This window comes from Pseudopodoces humilis, chromosome 1, assembly GCF_049639895.1.
Source record: "Pseudopodoces humilis isolate 2021_Gansu_Grassland_sample_001 chromosome 1, ASM4963989v1, whole genome shotgun sequence".
In the NCBI taxonomy this organism is placed as follows: domain Eukaryota; kingdom Metazoa; phylum Chordata; class Aves; order Passeriformes; family Paridae; genus Pseudopodoces; species Pseudopodoces humilis.
The window spans coordinates 134555293-134573765 of NC_142200.1; the positions used below are offsets into that span (position 1 = coordinate 134555293).

Sequence of the window (18473 nt, forward strand, 5' to 3'; positions counted from 1 at the left end):
TAATACTCATTTGTGTTGATTGTGTAATATTACGTCTTTGGTTATACACCTTGGGTTTTGGAGAGAGGAGCTAATCTGGCTCTGTCATGGTGGGGAAATGAAGGCTCTGGCAGGAGGAGTAGCTCAGACTGAGCTGGCTGTACCACAAAGAAGGCAAACACACTGGATGGGTTCTCATCTGCTGCCCAGGGTGGGTTATCACTTGCAGCTGTGCAAAGGCAGAGCACAAGCCCCTGTTCTTAGGCTGTACCTTGCTCTGCTCTGCAGGAGTGTGCATTACTGAATATAATGCAAGTGGGAGCATTTGGCCTAATCACTGTTTCTGCTGAAAACAAAATCTCTCAAGTGGTAAAGACAAAATACTGCACTGAAAAACCCTCATGTTTTCTGCTTCTGTTTATTGTGAAGTCTGCCTTATAAAGAAAGGAATCACAGAATAACCAGATTGGAAAATACCTTTGAGATCATCAAGCCAACCTGTGACCTAACATTACCTTATCAGCTAAACCAGGGCACTGAGTGTCTCATTAAGCCTTTTTTTAAACACCTCCAGGGATGGTGACTCAACCACCTCCCTAGCAGCGCATTCCAATGCTGAACCACTCCTGTGAGGAATTTTTTTCTAATATCTAGCCTAAACTTCCTGGTGCAGTTTGAGGCTGTGTTGTCCTGTCCTGTCACTGGTCACCTGGGAGAAGAGGCTGACCCCGCCTGGCTACAACCAGGCAGTTGTAGAGAGAGATAAGGAAGGCCAGCTTTATGTCACTACAGAAATGACCAAATTACATTTCTCCTTTCTAAGTTTAACAGTCTGTGCTCTCAGAAAAATATCCTACCAGTAGGCAAATATGAGCACAAAGACATGTTAACTTTGCTCATTTCTGTTTTGTCCTATCACCCTCTGTCAATATCCAGACAAGTGAAACAACCTTTGTAATTAAAAAAACCAGCAAACCAAACCCCAAAACAATTTCCTGTGTACTTCTTGCTATGGAACAGGAGGACATTAGAGGAGATCAGCTGTGTCCTTGGGATTTTTTTGTAAGCAAAATAAGAACATCAGAATTATGAAAATGTCCAAACTCAATCAAGTGTTCATTAGCATTCTGGGGAATCACTTCAATTAAAGAAAACTCTTATTTTGTCTGCATCACTAGGGGGATGCAGACTAAAATTGGAATGTAAATGTGCTTGTATTTTAGAATGATTTAATGTGACAATCTTTCTATTTGCAAATGTCCCAGCAAAGGGTCACAGTTTAACATTAAATTCACAGAATAAAATACAAGTTCAAAAACATGCCAGAACAATTTACAGGATGTTTTTCAATTTTCTGGTAGAGGACACATGAAGATTTTTTACATTTCATTTTTCTTTGAGACTTTACATGCTGCCAGTTCTGAGCCATGAGTTGTTTGTGTTCTTAAATTCCAGTTTGGGAAGTTTACTAAGGTACTAGCAAGAAGCCCTAGCAAAGTTTCCTTTCATTTCCAAACCACTTCAGTATCTTTTCCCACTGATGGGATAAATGGGCTGAGCATTTTCAGCTGCATCTCAGGTAAAACCAATGAAAATCAAGCCCTTAAGGCTCTGATTTTCAGAGTGCTTAACTTTAACTGTAGCTGCAGGTAATTGGAGCTGCTGGGGCACTGCAACCCTGAAAACTTGAAACAATGCTGTCTTTCTGAGGAGGATGGTCTTTGGATTATCAAACTTGCCTGGCAATGTGAGGTAGGATGACTTTGCACATACTGCCTACAGTAGGACTATGTTTTAAATTCTGTCTGCAATCTGGTTGATCACAATTTTGTGGGCTGTTCCTCTCCCCTGTGGAATTAAGGTTAAGAAAGTACTCTAGATACTTTGCAAGTAGGTACAGTAAATACCCAGTAAAGAGGTACAGAGCTTCTGCCCAGCCTGATGAGTTTCCTATTGGGGGTTGGGTGGTGGGGAAGAGCCCTCTGCCCTGGAGGGGCAGCAGCCTGTTTCCTCTTTGCTGGGGATGTGTGCACGCATGTGGGTGTACCAGACCCTTGTGTGCACTGGGGTCCTGATCTTGTGGCACTGAACACTTCCCAGCCAGTCCCCACTTTTACACCGGCATGAAGAGCAGTGTCTGCTCCGTCACACCCTGCGCAGCACAGCAAAGCAAAGCCAGGCACATTTTGTACCTCTTAATTTCTTTGGTGGGGAAGACATTAAGAAATGATATTCCCATGTGTGTTCATATAAAAATGTTACAAAATCCGTGACCTGTTCTCAGGCTCTCCACTTTTGCCATTGGTGTGCCCATTTACAAACCCCTTGGCTGCTCCTCCCAGCTGGGACTCCAGAAAAGAGCCAGGACTTGCTGGCATCAATGCCATGAAATAGTGCCAGCCAGTATCACTGAATTCAGCAGAAGCAGAACAAGGTTTGAACTCTGATCTCTGTAACCATCGGTCTGTGGTTATTACAAAGCGACAAACCAAAACTTAAGCTACCCTCTTGACATCTGATGTAGTTAAAATTGAGGAGTATTGTAGAATCACAGAATTGTTAAGGTTGGAAAAGACTTTTAGGGTCATCAAGTCCCACTGTTAGCCCAGCACCACCACCATACCCACCACTGAACTATGTCTTCAATGAATGAAACAAACTCCATTTGCACCAAAATCAGTATGCCAGGGTGAGCATAAATGGCCATCTCCAGCAACCATGAAGACATGCTAGTTAGACCTCCTATTGAAGCAGTCCTCCTGTGTCAGTTTGTTCACTTATGTCTTTAACTTGTGATCTTTCAGCTTTCAAGAGTGAAAATATAAAGTGCCACTAAAAAATACCATTATTGTCATAGTCCAGTGGGGTTCTAGGCTCACTCTGTCAGTGTGGCCCATACCAAATAGGTTTACTGTACTAGACTAAAAATTAAAAGTATTTTACTAAGTGTGAATCTTAAAAGCTGGAGTGTTCTTGACTGAGCACATGAGAAAGTTTAAACCTGTACAACCAAAATATTGGTTTAGTCCATTATCTTATTTTTGATAGTAGCCATGTGTTGGTGCACTGAGAGGAGTACAAAGCCAGGGAAACCATAAATCCTTCCCCAGCATAATATCTCAGCTTCTGATGAACCATGGCTCCTGGGCTACACATTTTGTCTCCATATTCAATAGACCTGGATTGATATTTTTTTTTTACTTTTCCTGTTTTGACTCATCACTCTCTGAAGCCTGGGAAACTCTGGTGAAAGCCATTGGAAACATTTTTTGCAGCTGACAGTGTGTTTTACTTCTTGTTGTTGTTTTGAATTTGCTGTCTTTTGTCTTTCTTTGAAACTTTCTCATTCTTGCTCTAGAAAAGACAATGAACACAAAATCCATGTTTATGTTGGCTTAGACTTGTGATTACATAGACCTTTTTTACAGTCTTGTTTAGCCACCCCTTTTCAGACTGAAAAAGCCTGATCTATTTAATCACTTCAGATGCAGAAACCACTTAGTAACTTTGTTATCCTAATACTCCAGCTCTGAACCCTTTTCAGACCTGCTGTACACTATGGGTGAGATGGGTGGATCAGAACTGCCCACAGTATTCAGAGTGTGGTAGCCCCATATCTATGCAGTGTGGGATGATGGTTTCTCTCTCCCTTCTCTTTTTCTTTCTTAATAATTCCTCGCATTCAATTTGCTTTTATTTTTTTATTACTCCTGAGCATTGAGTTCTGACACTTTCATAGACTGTCTATTATATTTCCAAGACCTTATTCTTGAATGCTAATTTAAAGACTGTCACTGTGTATATAAAGTTAGGATTGTTTTTCTTGTACATGCTACTTTACATTTATCTACTTTGAATTTCATCTGACACTTAATCATCCAGTCAGTTTGTTTCCTGCAGTTCTCTCTCTCTCTCTCTCTCTTTTTTTTTTTTTCCATGAGCTAAATTCTTATCAACAGAAAACATAGCCATCTTACTATTCACCTCCTTTTCCAGGTAATTTAGAAGTGTGCTGAACAGGGCAGACTTATCACATACCCTAGTAAGACTCTACTTGTACCTTCTCTGCATTGAGAAAATTGGTTGTTTATTCTTATTCCTCATTTTATAAACCTTAACTCTTTACCTATCCCTCAAAGGCATTACTTTCCTATACTGTGCTGGGAAGAGTTTTTGGTGAAGGACAATGTCAAATATTTTCAGGAATTCCAGAGACTGAATCTCCATCAGTGTGTGCAGGATAGGGTGGGAATTGCTTGTTCACTGTCTCTGCTTGTACCTAAAGTTGGGGACATTGAAGGATGCTTCTAGAAGGCATATTTGGAAAAAAAAAAAAAAATAATAAAAAAAAAGATTCTTCATGCAATGTGTAGTTAGCTTTCAAAGTTCATTGCCACACTTAATGTGTTACTTGTGGATTCAAGGGATAGACTTGTCTAGTTCACAGGTCACAAATTCGTTGAAGGTTACTAAATGTAGAGAAATAAAGGCTGCCTAAAGCACTCATGGAAATTTAAGTGATTGGAAGCCCTAGGAGTATTCATCAGGAGCATCTTGTACATCTGTCCTGGTTGTCTTCTCTTTCCTAGGCATTCACTTTTGGAGATGGCATTCTTAGCAAACCCAGTCTGGCCACTCCTCTGCTTTTTTGTGCTGTGTTCTTATTATTGCTGGGCCTATTATCAGATGCCTCCAGAGAATTCTGTCTGGTTTGTAAGACATGACTCCCCTCTTTGAAAGCTCCTTCCCCAGGGTACTGCACTTTCCCAATATCCTCTTATTCAAGTCCTACCCTTGCTCCTGATACAGTTGTCAAACTAAGAGGTGCTACAGCTCTACACATACACCTTTAACTCATAAAAAATTGTCATCACTTTTGCCATCCTCCATTCCTGCAGGGCAATGACAGCTCTAATGCCTTGCAGCTTCCTTTAGTAGGTCAGACTTTAAATCATCTGGACCTGACAATTTTTTACCTTAATTTTGACAATTTCTTCTATAGATTCTTCTAATGAACTCGCTCTGAAGCAGTTCTTTTGACGTATCTCCTCTGATGCATGAAGAAAGGTTCCAGCCCAGATATTTCCCCAAACTCCTTCAAGGCTGTAAAAAATCATTTAATTTTCCTCCTCTGCTTCATCTTCTCTGAAAGTTCCTTTTGTACTTTGATCAATTAATGGGCCTACAAACTCTATAGCTTCCTGCTCCTGATGTGTTTGAAGAAATGATTAATTATGAGGTTTTTACGCCCTCTGAAAACTGTTCTTCAAACTCTTTTTTACTGGCCTGGAACAAGGAACAAGGAAACGTCGCTGAAGGCATTCATTTTGATCCTCTTTTTAATTTTTTTTTAATTTGTACTTCAGTAAAAAAGGAAAATTCTTATTGATTTTCATAATCCTTAAGATATATGGCTCTTCTACACCAAATTTCTTACTCTTTTGGTTCTACATACATATCTATAAGAACAGTTGTACAGCATATTCTGGTTTTTTGTGTAAAAACATTTTTTCATTTCCTCTGACATGTTTTTGTATGCTAAATAACTAGATGCCTTTTTCTTTATAAGTGTACCAAATTACTTCTGTAAAATGCACAGAAGTAATATTTTAGTCTTCTCTTTCTTTAGCTAGATGAAACTACTTGGATCTTTAGCTAGATGAAACTACTTTCTCTCACCTGCTTACATCTGACTTGTAGTTCACTTTCTGCTTATGCCAGTTGGTTGCTCTGTTGTTCTTCCACAGACCCCTTTGCACCCCCATGTTGGCTTCTGGCTGGTATCTGCTGTTTAACTTTATGTACTTCTGGTTTGGTACTTGCCCAGTCCCCAGTCTGGGGACTTGACTGTTCCTGGTCATTAGTATCTCCTTTGTTTAAGCATTTCTGTGTTGGCAACTTGACTACTCTGCTCAGCTTCTGAGCTTTAATTCTGTTGTGAATTAAAATAATCTCCTGGCTCTTGTTCCGTGCTAGGGGTGTACTGTGATTTGGGATGATTCTATTCTGCCTGCTGATGGCAACAATCCTCTCTTGTGTAGCTTCATCTTTGTACATGTTGAGAGAAAGTTTCTATGTTTCTCTCTACCCTTCCTGAAATGTTCATATTCCCAGAAATCTTCCCTATTCACACCTTTATTTCTGCTCTTTTCTGCTCCTTTGCTTACAATTTAAGTAAATTCCCAGAATTTCCTATTTGCTTTTGGATACTCAAAATCATTCAAATTTTGCTGAACTTGGTCTTACTGGAACATGCTATCTACACTGTTATTCTTGTCTTTGGAGGTTTTTCTGCACATGTACAGAAACTGGGAGGAGGGTTAAGTCAGTAGCAAAATACAGCTCTTCATGTTTCAGGGAAGGAACTTCACATTTCAGTCCCAGGAACTTCACAGTGTCTCTGTCCCATGTCTGTCTCATGGGTCTGTTCATAGTCAGCCTGAAAAGCTGAGAAAACAGCAAACAAAACTGTCACTTTTTAGTCCTATCATGCTCCTTTTTTCACTCATGATTTTCCTGATTGACAACATCTGCTTTCATACTAGAAGATTATTTCTCTTGGCTAATTTCCTACTCTAACTATCTTTTGTGGTCACTGTATTCCATGAAATTTTAAATTAATATTATTAGAGATGTGCACACCTAGATTGTTTAATTGAATAATTTTTTGTTAAGTATAAGATTTTCCTTCTCTGCTTCTTCTTAGCTTCTTGCCTGTGTCTGATTTAATTTGTGATAATATCACTCGTTAACATTTTCTGACACTGACACTAATAATACTCTATTTCTCATCTTTCAGATTGCCATTCTTTGTCAGTTTGACAGTAAAATAATCTTTGACATCAGCAGAAGCAAGGCATCTCCCCTTTTGGGCACTTCTAAAATTTTCTGTAGTTTTAGTTGCCTAAATGTATCTAAGATTCGGCCCCACCTTTCTAGAATTAGTCAATTCCATCTCCTCCTCTCCTGTTTTGTTTACCTCATTAGGAGAAAAAAATAGTTTGTTTTTTTTCCAAAAAAGCAAGTTATGTGATATGATTTAAATACTTAACCTTCTTGGAAATTAAACTGTTGTGTATTTGCAATTAAAAAAACCCAAACCCAAAGTGTATTGGAATCTAAGCTTGGATCTGAGTGCCAGAATGAGATTTGTAGCTCCTTCATAGCCACTGGCCATTGGGATTCTGCTGAACTTCGAGGTTCTTGAATCAAAATGTTTCTAAAAATAAATTTGGAGAAGTTTAGAAGTCTGCTTTGAAAGGTGGGACAACAGAACACACTGAAGAAGGACTAAATTTACTGCCTTTACCCTTTCCCTTCCACTGCCCTTGGATGTGCTAAGCAGAGTTAGGCAGACCTGTGCTTCTGTGAAATTGCAGGGGGAGACCCTGCCTGTACAACGTTTCAGATGTGGCTCTGTATGGTCTGAGAATCTCTGCTGATGGCCTCTTAAGGGTGAGCATGTTTGCTCCTTGGCTTTTGTGGCTCTGGCTATGGAGGCATTTTTTTGCTCACCTCAGCTGGTAAACCTAGCAATGCCTATGCCTAGAAGTAAAAAAAACCTGCAACAAACAAAATTTCTGTCTGAAGGAACTAGTTTTAGTACTTATTCATTGAGTGTTGATTCAAAACCAAACCAAACTGCTGTAAAATACAAACACCACCTCTGCGAGACAGACATGTGTTTCAAGATAGGCTGCTTATTTAAAGCATAATATGCACCACTGATCTCTGTCCCTCAGAGAGACACAGTCTACTTTCACCCTGCCTTGTTGTCCAGCCCCTCTTTTAGTGCCCCCTTCCCCTTTGGAAATACTTGGCTGGCTCCTGGAGCACCAACTGCTGGAGACATCTCCTCCCTCTGAGCCCTGCTCACCATAATGTTTTCTGACAGGGTGAAGCTGGTTGTGGCTCCCTCTACACCTCCCCACCCTGCTCAGCTCAGCTGCACAGAGCATCCTGGGCAGTCATTTTCAGATGATAAAAGTTAGCTAATTCCTACAGCAGGATGATTCTTGCACTGCGGATGGGCTTTCTTTTATTGCTTTGTTCCTCAGCATGTGTGAGGTGGTCCTGGAAGGATTGGGGTCCCGTTAATCTGGTATCTGTACAAATCTTTAATGAGATGCTGTTCCCTGCTACACAGCTTGCAATCTACAAATGTCTTATGACATATGATGAAACCCAATCTACAGAACAGAAGCAAAAGGATTTAATTGAATGTCATATCCGCAAAATCCTAGCCCCGTGGAGGTCACTGGCCAAGCTCCCATTGCCTTTAGCAGTGCCAGGCTTTCAAGAAGAGCCTTTGCACCACAAGTATTTGTATTCTGCTCACGTTGACCTATTTCAGGTCAAAATTCCCTTTAGCAGTGCTCACTAAGCCATAGGGCTTGCTGGTAAACCTTGCCGTGTTTAGCCAATGCAAGCTGACAAGGGCATGACATCATTAGCCAAGTTTCACATCCCACTGACCTTGCCATCATGACTTAATCTGCTGGGGTCTGTCATCCCTAATGGTTAGGTTTGACACTGCTTGTTGTGTATTCACCTACTACAGTCTGTTAAAAAAACATGGATATACAGAAGCTGCTGTATGTCTCTGATGGCATGTGAATTATAGCAAAGTTTAACACCACGTCATTTGTTGGACTAGCATATTGACAGCTCTGTCTTGCCTTCTGACATCTGAGTTATGGATTGCTCGAGTCTGATATTATGTGAATTGCGTCACACAGAAATTACCACATTTTGAGAAAACTTGATATTTCTACTGAGAAGGTGATTTATTATGATTTCACATCTATCATGTTTGTCTTTCAACATTTCACACCATTTTACAGGCATCACTACCCTGATTTATGTTAGAGAGCAAGAACCAAAGTTGCATGCTGACAGGTCTGACCAGAAACCATTTTTTCACTGATTAGGTCTCTCTGTGCTAGCAGAAGGAAGAGTGAGTGCCACATCTCCAGTCAAGAGCTGAAGTATTGCAGGACTGTTCTGCAAACCAAGCACACAAGCAGCTCACCTTCTTCTAGGAAAACCAGAAGCAAGTACCATAAATTCCAGAGCACCATGTGTACCCTCCTCTGCACCCCACAGAAAAAATCAGAGCAACAAAACCAAACCTAAACCAAACAACACAACCCCTCCCAACAAAGAACTAGAAAAAAGAAGAATCAACACCACCTAAGATAAATGATTTGGGCAGCTGGGGGAAAAGAGGGAGCATATGGACCTATACCTCAGGCACTTCTATTTGAAACATCTTTCCACATTCCAAGTAATCTCTAGTCCTGCCTAACAAGCTGCATCATGGGCAGCAGAGTGGGAATTTACTGTATAAAAGATAAACTAAGTTTTGCAGCTATTTTTCTGAACTCCTTACATTATTTTCATTAGAAATTTGTCTGTGTGGGGGAGTTGTTGTAGAATAAATGCAGGGGGTGAATTCAAAGTGGAACAATCAGTCTGTTCTCATTCCCAATGTGGGTTAAGCTAAACACACAGGGACAATTTCACTATGGATTAAGAATGTCCTCCTGAAGAGTTAGTATGCAATAACTATTCCAGGCTATTTCCCCAGGTAGACAAGCCTAAACATCTGATAAATAGGTCTATTCCTTTTCCTCTTAACCAATTAAGTACTTATTTTAGAAGGATAAAATGAATTATCACATAACTATTTTACTGCCATAAGTCTTACTTAGTACATTAATGTCAGAAAAAGTGAACTACTGTCCATAGATTTGGAAAAAAAAGGTATTAGTGTTTTGCATGTACAAGCAAAGGGATATCTCTTGACCTTATTGTATTTTGGGTAAAGATTATGATGTATTGTTGTTTTTGCAACACTTCGCATTTATTTCACAAAATAAATCACATAATGGACTGTCATAATAGCCCCAGTAGCATGACAGGAAAAAAGAATTGGTAGAGCTACACTTCAGTGCACAGTGAAATAGCTAACAATTTGTTAAATATCCCATGAGTGGATTAAATAGGCATATGATCAGTTATGTGGCTGCCAAACCACAGCAGGAGCCAATTAGAATTCACCAAAAATAATTTAGATGAAAACTGATGAATCTATCAAAACCTAATTAAATTTATGGAAAAAAGCAAACATCTTGTTGACAGATTATATAACCAACAAGTTTCTCTGTAAATAGTCCACAAAGGATATCTGCTGAAAGTAGAGCTGCATAATTTGGTCTTGTTTGAAGAGCATCGAGTTTTTTAACATGTAATATTCTTCCTATTTAATTTTCAGGTGAATCGGTCACATAAAAGTGAGTCAGTTGGCTTTACATGAAGAAGCACAAAGTCATTCAGCAAACTGTAACTGTTGTTAATTATTTCATGGCTTGTCTTATGTGGAACATGCAAGAGTCTGTGGAGGGGGAGGGATTTGAATGGAGAAAAAAGATGCTGTAGACAGGGAGCTCTTTCAAGGATCTGATTTTATATCACGAACTAGAAAATACACTAGAAAATAAACACAACTGTTAGAGCTCAAGCTCTTTAATATTGAGATATTTTCTGTGGTATAATGTTGGGGTAGAGGATTGTTTTTATATAAATTGGTATTAGGCCACCAAATGGTGAAGCAAGACTGTGTGAGGATGAGCACTGAGGTACCAGCAACAAAACCCAGAAGGCAGAAAGGCAAGATACCTCTAAATCAGAGCTTTTAGCTGCAGTAAATCGGTAAGCTGCCTTTAGAACCAAAAAGACAGGGACTTGCATGGTTATTCTCATTGAAATCCTGCAAAGAATCAGCCAGAAACAAGGCTGCTAGCAGATCATCTTACTCCAGCAATGTCAGGATAGATATTTGTAAAATGTACCTTACACTGCAGTTCTTTCTCAGATATCTGCACTGTTCATTCTCCCATGAAACTGTTGAACACCATGAACTATAACCTGAGCTTTCTTTTCACAGAAATTCAGTTTTCCCAGTGCACCAATGCTTTTGTGCTGTATGTGTTTTGTATGACTAATCAACACAACAAAGACGTAGCTGAGTATTACTAAAGATAGAGATTTTTCTCCCTGTGTGATTCAGGAATGAAGCTTTTAGCTGCCAACAGAAGAAAGGTGATATGTGTTTCTCCTCTGTGCCCATGCTTGTTTGGTGGCCACATGGGAAAGTGCTGGGACAATGTCTGATTCATCTCTCTTGAAACTGGGAAGTTAGCAGTGACTTTCCTTTCCCCTTTCCCCCAAATTGAAGGCAAGTGAAAGATCCAATCCTTAAATACAGGTAATAGCATCCTTCCATCTTGAAGAGTCTGAATATTTACAGAGCAGGTATCTATGAATATCAAAATGCAGAAGAGTATATGTTCTGTCATCACTGCTTGAATGTTAATGTTAGCCAGACTCATTACATAAAGATATCTGAATTACCCTGTATAAAATATTCTTACAGTCTAAGGAGACATTTTAAAATGAACGTGTCTTAGTGCATGGATCCATAACAAGAAGATATACTTGCTTTCTCTGGGAAAAAGAGCAGTCACACATGCCTCATGTTCTGATTTTTCTCACTTCTAGAAAAAAACTATCCTTTGAAATGAGGCAAAAAATAGACTAATTTAAATTCTTGAATTAACTTAAACTAAAGATAACCTAAAATGGAGGGAAATGGGGAAATAAAAAGGAAAAAAGAAAACTGCAAATGAGGAGGAGGAGGATGACTTATTCAATCAACTGTTCTACTCCCTCTAAGAGATGCCTTCCTAAAAGTTTGGAGCTTTTTTGTGGTGAGTGGGGTGAAGTTTTTTGAGGGTTGGGTGTTTTTGCTTTTGGGGGTGGAAGTTTTTGGCTCATTTTGAGAGAGGAGGAGGGACAAAAGGCAGGAGAAGAATATCACAGGGCCCTGAAAAGGGACAAAAAGATGCTGTGTTTTGCTTGTTCTTGGTATTTTTTGTGGTAGTCTGTGGGGAGGGGGAGACTTTTTGCATGTCTACCCCAGGCAGCATAACATGTGTCAGCACAGGGGCTGCAGAAATGATGTACAGGGTCATACAAATAGATGACACACTATGCAACTTCACACCATGCCTAAATAGCCATGGGTGAGCTTCCTGTGGAAAACGCCCAACAGAAGCTGTGAACGTGTAACACTTTCTCAGCATTTAACAAGGCATCACCTTGAGCTAAAGAGCTTTTCCTTTTTCCTCCTTGTGCAGACCAATCCCAAGCCATTAATAAGTCCCTTACACTGCTGCAATGAGCACCTCAAGGACCGGGAAAAATAACCTTTTGCTTACATGACAAAATGCAGGAGCACAATCTTTCACTAGGAATTTCCCACTGGTATGTGGATTTTATTTTGTATTTTATTTTGTATTTTATTTTGTATTTTATTTTATATTTTATCTGTTGGATAATGAAGTCTAACAGAAGCTTAAGAGATCCTCTAAAAATGTGTCTGTTTGGTGCTGAACCTGAGACTCCAAATTCCTCTTGAATAACCATAGTGTCTGCCCTGCTCTGTTCAGGTATAAAGGACAGCCTACTTCTCTTGTAAGAAGGAATTAGATAAAGATTTGTAGTGATTATTTTAAGCCCTAAACTAATGGCACTAGAACTTGTATTCCTTGATGTATTTTGAATTACTGAATATATGAGACAGAAATTCCAGACATTTGCATTATCACAACTTGACTTTAACATATTTTTTCACATAAAGGTCACATGACAGGTTGGACATTAGGAAGAATTTCTTTACAGAAAGGCTGATTAAATGCTGGAATGGATTGACCAGAGAGGTTGCAGAATCAATGTCCCTGGAGCTGTTTAAGGAAAGACAGGACATTGCATGGTCCAGTTGACACGGTGGTGGTTGGTCAGAGGTCAGACCTGATGATTTCAGAGGTCTTTTCTAACCCATGGATTGATTCTGTGACTCTGTAAATACAAAGTTTCTATGACAATACTAGAAATACACCCTTTCCATATGCAGGGGTTAAATTTCACTCTTTGCTCCTGAGGAATGTGGCTCAGGAGGAATGCAAGAAAACTCCTTTAGATTCCTTTAAAACATATATCACTTTTTCCTCCTGGGGCTGGTGCAGGCAGGTGTATAAGGGCTAAGCAGCAACTGAAATACATGCACGTCTTGTGGCAGATTTCATATAAGAGGGTGCCAATGTGTCTTACATCTATCTGTCACCAAAATTTTTGACAGTTCTTGAAGAAGTGTCTTTTTAGTGTACCCCTCCTATTTTTTGTAAGCAGAATAGGTCTCAAAACACCACCACTGGACGCTAATAATATACAGCAGTTTCTTATTAAAAAAAGCTTTGTTATCAGTTTGGAGAGGTAAACAGAAACAGCTTGGTCTATGCACTAGCCTTCATGCAGAAAATTTCAAAGAGTCTCCTTGATAGAGGCACTACATGGTAAGGTACAGGAATGTATTAGAGAGCATCTTTAAATGAGATGAAAAGATAATTTTTTAAAATCACTGGATATACTCCTGATAGGGAGCTTGATTTATACCAAATAACATCAATAAAACCATAGTCATTCACTTCATTAGAAGGATGCTCAAACTAATTATTTGTCACTGGTTTTACATCTACAATTAATTTTGAACTTAATTTTCAGAGGTACAGAATGCACTCCCATAACCCATTGATTTCAAATAAAGTTTTGGGTGCTGGGCACTACAAAAAATGAGGCTGCCTTATCAACAAATTCAGTCAAATTGTTAATCCACGTTGGAATTAATGGACTAAGCTACCAGAATCTGCAAATAAATTGGAAGCACTGAATAAGTGTGTCTCCTGATGGTTCTGGAGAGCAGCATTTTCTAACCGGCCCTATCCATTTTTTCACCTGCTCTGACAACAGGCTGCCAGGCATGGGCTGCTCTGCATGGCAGCAACCTTCTGCTAGGGCACTTTGTGTCACAAAAAATATATATTCAGTGCTTAAAATGAGCCTATTATTAATAAACACCAACACATCTCAGGGGTGCAATTCATCTCAGCACCATCCTTGTATAATCCTTTTTATTGTTTGTGTGATACATTCTCAAGATATTAACATTTTTATGTGGCTGGAAAGAGAAAAAAAACCCTGAATTTCACTCTGTGAACTCAAATCCAAAAGTGGCCAGTGCAGAAACTGTATAAAATTGGATAATCTGTTTACAGAAAGAGCTGGATGGGTAACGGAGCTGGCAAAGACATTCAGCTTTTACATAATTGGCTCAGATACTTCCCAAGTCAGAAGGGTCAGTGAGGCTTTACTGCCTGAGAGTTGCTTTGCAAAACCTGTGAAATAAACTGTACATTTATCATGAAAGGGATATTGCCCCTTATAGGAAAAATACCAACATGAATAACATTGCCCAGCACCATGGGAAAATGGTCAGGAATTAAACCAGAGGCAGCCAAACAACAAATGGGGTTTCAGGTACTCACAGGATCCTGGAAGATCTGGAGACAAATGACTGGCCTCCCCACCCTAACTGAACAACCATCATTCAGACACCTGGATAAACAGCAATAATTTGCTGTTTTGTTGATGTATTAGAAAAAAAAATAATTCAGCATTTTAATTAACTTTGGGTTGGAATAAATAATCTTTATTTTTAGTGTGATAATCTCAACTTCAATTTCCAGCATCTCCAAATATTGCTGAATATTATCTTCAAATGAATTTTGTCAAAACAATTTCTTAAAAGCTTTAAATTCCACATTTTAAAATATGCACGAACCTATTCTACAATAAATGGAAAAACTACATGCATGCTTATCAAATAAAGCTGAACAGACATGAAGTTTATATAGTAATACCATATTTATTTTTCCTGGTTGTTTTAGTATTTGAAGCCATAGATGAGAAAAAAGATAAACCTATGCTATATTAACAGATGTTAAATAAACTGCAAAGTAAGGATAGAGAACAGGTGAATAAAAGGAACAAGAAATCCACAAAATATAGCAGCTTGTCTATTTGCATTAAAATGAAAGCAAAGCATTCACATGTGTATAATTTCCCAAAATATTCTGCAAGAGTAAAGAATTTCTTTTCCGTGCTTTTCTGTTCTTGATTTTCAGAGCTAAGTGCAGTAAAGATGTACGTATTTTTGAGTTCTTATTGTTGTTTTGCTCCTACTAAACAGGGAAAGGAAGTTTAACCCTTTGAATATTGAATGTTCAGTTACAGGTCTTCCTGCAGGTTATTTGGAGTCCTTGCAGCTGTGAGGGAATTGCATGGCAGATCCAGGTAAACCTGGCTGAAATAGAATGTTCAGCAGGGAAGGCTCAGGTATTGGGGACCCTTCCTGTTGGAGTGCTCGTAAGCTACAGGATCATTTTCCTCTTGGTTGTGTTGTTTCTGTCCTATACAGGCTGGATATCACTTAGCTGCACATCCCATAGAGGAAGGAATAACCTTCCTGCACCCCCTGCCCCCAGTGCCACAAGGATGGCCAGGACTTTAGTTTCTACCAAAATGTGTGATGACAATAATGAAAAACTGAAGCTGTCCTATCACTGTAGCAATCTGGTATTGAAGCTTTGACACCAGTGTTATCTGTTAGGCACAGATCATTTTAATAGCAGTTATCACATGGGTAAAACCATTGCCTCCCTCTCACCTGCCTCATCCCTTTAACAAAAGGTGTCTGTATGTATCAGTTTGTGCTGAGAAAGTCTTGCTTAGTCATGATGTGAGTAATGACTTTCAGATCTGAGTGTGGAGGGACTCTACGCTTGGAACGAGGGCTTGCCTTACTGACATTTCTCTTCAGAACATGTAGCAGATCTTTGATAGATAGATCTGTGATAGAATGCAATTAAATTTATCAGGTTCCAAAATTCAGAGAAAATCTAATAGTTCCACAATTTTCAGTAGCTCCACAAGAATGTTTGACAGAATTTGCAATGCTTAGTATAGCAATGAATATCAATCTGTGGAGAGCATTTTGAAGAGCAGAGTGCTACCATAGACAATAGCAAGGTGAGCTTGCTACCAAAGCACTGGGGCAGTGCAGAGGGAATTACTCTTTGTAAAACACTCCACAGGCCAACAGAAAACAGCCAAGCAGACAAATAGTTGTGTTTCTCTCCTTTGTATTAAGCTGTGTAGTACCCCTCAGAAGGCCCTGCAGCAAAGAAGGATTGATGCATGTAACAGTGAATTTCATCCTGCTCCTCGAGGACGGGAGGCAATTTCTTTGCCTTTCCTCTTCATTTTATGTGGTTCACCATGCCCTTTGCTTCATGCTTTTCAAGTCCTTGAGCATAATCAAAATAGTACATGCTGTCTGTAACCTCAAAGTAAGGCAGATAATTTAGAAAATGTTTCCACATATCCTTTCTTCCCTGATTTTTCATTTGACCTCAGATTATTTTGGTTTCTTTTTGGCATCTAATACCAAAGACTACAGCTCAAGTCAGCCCTACAAAAGATATGTGAAGAGCAACATCACATTTTCAGACTGAGAAGGGTTCTTGTCTGGATGGTATAATTTTAAAGAAGTCTCATTTGCCTGCAATAAAATATTAATTCAATGCTTTCCATTTGCTGTTCTTACTTCCTTGTGTGCAGCATTCTTTCATACAATTCTGGTATGTTCTAAAAATGCAACCAACCTAAGAGGAAAATCATGTCTCTAAAAACTTTCTGCTAATGGAATATTAAAATTACAAGTCAGTAGTGTTAAAACCACTGAGCAACAGCACTTTCCTGTTTACTAGAGAACCTACTCTTTTCAAATGGTTTTATCTTCCTCTTAGATCTTCCATCTTAGACTACTGGTCTGTGAAAAAAAGGAATAAATAAATAGAATTATGTGGTATGGCCAAAATGAGAATCACATTAGTTGCCTCTGGGAAGACTGAACAACATTTCAAAAGTACAGTGCTCAGTACCTCATTGTGATTTTCAGCTGAGACCACTGGTGCTTAAAGGATACCTATCTAGGTCACAGTATTTTTTTTATCCATAACAATTTTTTTATGCCCAAAAAAATAAGGCGAGGCTTAAAAGGCAGAAAAAACGGAGCATCTTCTGTGTTATCAGAGTTTGCCTTGAGAAACTCAGTCACCTATATGGCTCCATAAGAGCATGTCATGTACACAGCATATCCACAAAACCATGTGTGTGAAGGCAGCCTATCCAGAAGACAAAAACTTTTCCAGTCTTGGCAAAATGATTTGGTTTGACAGTTGATATGGGAGCCTTTTCAAGGTCACTGGGCACAGGAAACTGCTGGAATTTCTGGTAGTGGGGAAAAGTTTCTTCCCATGGTGCTGCTGTAGCTTTCAGCTGAAGAAAATGTTTCATCTGAGTCCTGACAAAATTGTTATAATGTAGTGAGTTTTAGAATGATAGAAAATACAGCTTTTCTTGCAAGTTTACAGCTGACTTGGTGGCTGCCTTTTGATGTCAGTGTGCTGCTGAGCAGGGATGGTAACCAAATGGAGGTAACCAAATACCCCTGTGCAGTTCTTTGGGCATCACTGAATCTAGCATTTACTGATTTCTGCAGATGAAAAACTCTAGGAACCAGTATAAACTGCAGACCAATATAATACAGTATAGATATTAAAGTTGCAAACATTGCAAAACCTGTCTATGCAATGTTTCTCCTTTAGCTCCAGGCACAAATGCAATTTGAGAGACATTTTCTTCTCAAGAACTTTCAACATCTTACTATTTGTTATGGATGTTGAATATATAATTTTTAGCTTTGAATTATGTCATCACTGTCACCATTCAAAAGACAGCATGTCATCTTGGCTTAGTGTATGAATTATGTAGAAACAGTTTTAGTACTTTGTTTTCTGTAGTAATCACATATGCAGTCTTGACATACTTCATGTTCTCTTTAGCCTTTTGGAAATAACAATCCCTATGAAGCAAACAGGTATTGTCAGTACTTATAAACTATTCTGAGATGTTGATCAGTAGTTAATCATTGAGTATATAAAATGAAGCTCATGCCATTAGTTGCTTTTACAAGGGCTTCTTTTCTGGGAGCTGGAGCACCAAGTGTTGATATAATGATTTCCTGTTTTCATGATGGTGCTCCATCTTCAAACATTCTCTACTCAGAGCACTATCTCAATTACTCAAAATATAAAACAGAATACTCTGTAAATCTAGAAATAAATGTACAAGGATATCATTTTATGCTTGATGTATTTGTCATAGGTTTCCATAAGTCAAAAAAGACTTTTATCACGAGTGCTTCTCTTTTGATGGGAACTGCTTAATCATGAGCTAAGAGTAATGAAATTGAATGAGAGGAAAGGCCCACCTCACTCAGTACACTTTCTCTAATGCTCACCAGTAGCAGTTCACTATGGCAAAGTAAGTATAAGCAAAAATAAGTAGAAGCAACACATTTATGTCAGTTTAGGGACTTCTGTGTAAATACTGCATACACCTCACTTTATTCAACAGCTCTCCTTGGATGTTGGTTGTAAAAAAATGAAATGGTTTTGAAAACATTTGTATTT

At 38.9% G+C, this 18473-nt stretch overlaps 1 long non-coding RNA gene across 1 annotated transcript; it reads left to right on the plus strand.

Moving 5' to 3' along the window:
• Nucleotides 1-1577: 1577 nt before the first annotated feature.
• On the plus strand, nucleotides 1578-9439 carry LOC148185231 (uncharacterized). Its single transcript, XR_015773595.1, has 2 exons — nucleotides 1578-1731; nucleotides 8910-9439. It is a non-coding gene; the product is annotated as an uncharacterized LOC148185231 (long non-coding RNA).
• The last annotated feature ends 9034 nt before the right edge of the window (nucleotides 9440-18473 follow it).